The 2847-nt window shown below is 33.9% G+C and overlaps 1 long non-coding RNA gene across 1 annotated transcript; it reads right to left on the bottom strand.

The window, feature by feature from the left end:
• Positions 1 to 933: 933 nt before the first annotated feature.
• Positions 934 to 1268, bottom strand: LOC308684677. The gene is made up of 2 exons (XR_014029387.1): positions 1029 to 1268; positions 934 to 972 (listed from the first exon to the last, which is right to left on the bottom strand). It is a non-coding gene; the product is annotated as an uncharacterized lncRNA (long non-coding RNA).
• Between the last annotated feature and the right edge of the window lie 1579 nt (positions 1269 to 2847).

The following is a 2847-nucleotide window of genomic DNA, read 5'->3' as shown; positions in this document are numbered from 1 at the left end:
TAGCCTCGATGTCCAATAGCAGCCTTCAAATACGTGAGCAGAAGTTGTGTTGAAATGCCGTTAATTTCAGTTTATCCTTCATTCTAACTTCTTTTGCCTCACGTTACTAACGGTAAAAATAAGTTTCCATTAAATACGATACTTGATCATGAATAGTGTTTTTATATGTAAATAACATTCAGAAACTGTATTTAAAATTAAATTAATAAGGATCAATAAATAAATATTGATACAAAAAACATAAGAAATTACGTTTATTGATTATGACTGATATTTGACATGCACAACATGGACCGATGCACACAGTATGGAGCTGAATGTTATTTAGTGATCCTGCTCTTAATAACAAATTAATTTACACTCGTAATTTAATGGATAAGGATGTTTAAAACATTTTTAAACACAATTTCTAAGTGATGAAATATTTTACAGATTGGCATAACTATAAAAATATATTCATTTTAAAAATTAATTATTTCATTTTTTTATTGTCATGACTTTTCCAGGTCCGGAGATCACACTTTTAAAATGAGGTTTCCTCATATATCCTGGTTTTCCTTCGAAGTAAAAGAAAACATTAATTGAAGGGGTGAATTTAAATAGAAATATCTTCATTTGTTGCTGTTTCAGCTCGTTATTTCAGTCGTTTTGAGGCCCTCTAGTGGAGCCCAGACCTCTGGTTGGTTTAATATGTCAGCTACCCATTACTTCTCTTTCATTAAATATGCATAAGCATTATTTTATTCAAACCTTCACTTCTTTCTGTGTGTTTGTTCAGGATCACAGTGTGAGACACACACAGATCGGCCAAACTGACCGTCGACTCATGATGTGGGAATGTACAGTAAGACACTCACACTGACAGACAGTAAGATCTTTTATTATTAGCAGGAATAACACAGCTTTGGTTTTGCAAAACCATAAAACCACACATGCAGTTACACAGTTGTATTTTTAAAGAATATAAAAGAACTTGAAAATGTTCAATCTCAAAATTAAACATGGAAAGGCCTAGAAATTACTATTACTTGAACTGAAAACAGCAATAATTTCTTCAAACAAGAAAACAGAGACTTCAGGAAACCCTTTTTGAAACATGACAAAAAAATCACTGATCATTTTTCATTCACTGATTCACTAATGGACAGATTAAATGAAGCGTTCACAAATATAAATGAGAATCTCAGACCTGAATAGCAGATGTAGAAGTGATGTTAGATGATAGAAGTGAAGCTTATGAACATGTTTGCATTCGTCTTGGATAATGATGCTTATGCGAAACATCCTAGAGATTAAGTAGAAATTACTTGAAACTAACTTCACTTTTCACCCCTACTGAACCCTATAGAGCGCATGCCCTTCACCCCCACTGTACCCATGATGTCACCAATATGTCGGCGGCTGGCAGATCTCACCATTTTGATCTGGTGGTGTGTCAGTTTGTGTCTGATAGTGAACAGGCAAACACTGGTTGACAATGACATCACAAGCTAGAACCACAAAGCGCTCAATCACATTTATAGTGACAACTTCACACGGCTGCTGCTGCTTCTTTGTGACGGTGTACACTGTGAACGTCTTCTTGCTGGTGCACAGGTTGTCTCTGTATATGATGCCTTCTCCATTGCAGATATTTTTAATGCTATCCTCGTCGTTTTTGGTGGAGGAAGGACTGGAGAGGAGGTCTTTCAGTGCCACAAAGTTTCTTACTTTTTAGGTACTTTGCCCAATCATCTCTACTGTCTGTATCGAAATCATCTGAGATAATATGTTTGTCTTTAAAATGATCATAATCGTTGTTTCCTCCAGATTCCACGCAGGGAATGGCATCAGCGACCATGAACCACAGTGATGAGGAGAACGAGGAGAAGCGCAGATCTCATCCTGAGAACAAGAGAGTGACAGACACTTAGAGCTTCACAATCAGTGGAAATAAGAGAATGAACAACTTCTGCACAGCTGCATGGTTTTCTGAATATATCTCTATATCACTAAAGTAACAATAATAATATTTTCTTAAATACTTGCTGCTAAATATTGCCACATTAATATTTGTTTAATATTATATGTATTATTAATAATAATATTTTACATTATATTAAGCTTTATTTAGATGGAAAACCACACAAACCATCAAAGCCGCTCTTTTGATGACAACAGATTAATATCTTAATGTAAAGATTCCTCAAGACTAGTTGTAACAGATTAAAATAAGAAGATTAAAGACAGTAGATTATTAATTAATATTATTAAGATGATCTTCAGTATCTGAACTATGATTTACATTAGTACAGTATATATAGATTTACCTGTGTGCCATTCTTGAGCTCGTGGAAATGAAAGAGTCTTGTTGAGTCTGAGCTGGAGTTCAGAAAGTGTTCGAGATGCTCATTTGACTGATTGTGTGGAAAAGAGGAAGGAGTGAAAATGCTCCCGTTTCTTGGAAATTCACCACAAACACGATTCTTGCAAGTAAGCAAAACTTAGAGGATGTTTTTGCATCTTTGAGATTCTGCCCTCAGGAAATTCTGTAACGCTTTTCAATAAGGTTCCAGTTGTTAACATTGGTTACCATAAGTTCACATGAACCAACAATGATAAATACTTCTAAATTAATCATATTAATCCTAATATTAATTTCAACATTTACCAATATATTGAAATCAAAAGTTGTGTCAATATTGTAGGGTCAACTAACATTTGCATTTGCATTAACTAACATTATTAAAGATTAATAAAAAACTGTTACAAATGTGTTGTTCTTTCAGTTATTGGAAAAATATTTAAAGATGGGAACATCTAACATCAATATTTTGCATTTCATTCCATAATAGGAGCATAAGATAA

This window comes from Scardinius erythrophthalmus, assembly GCF_964197995.2.
Source record: "Scardinius erythrophthalmus genome assembly, chromosome: 2".
In the NCBI taxonomy this organism is placed as follows: domain Eukaryota; kingdom Metazoa; phylum Chordata; class Actinopteri; order Cypriniformes; family Leuciscidae; genus Scardinius; species Scardinius erythrophthalmus.
This window is presented reverse-complemented; position numbering and strand designations above follow the sequence as displayed.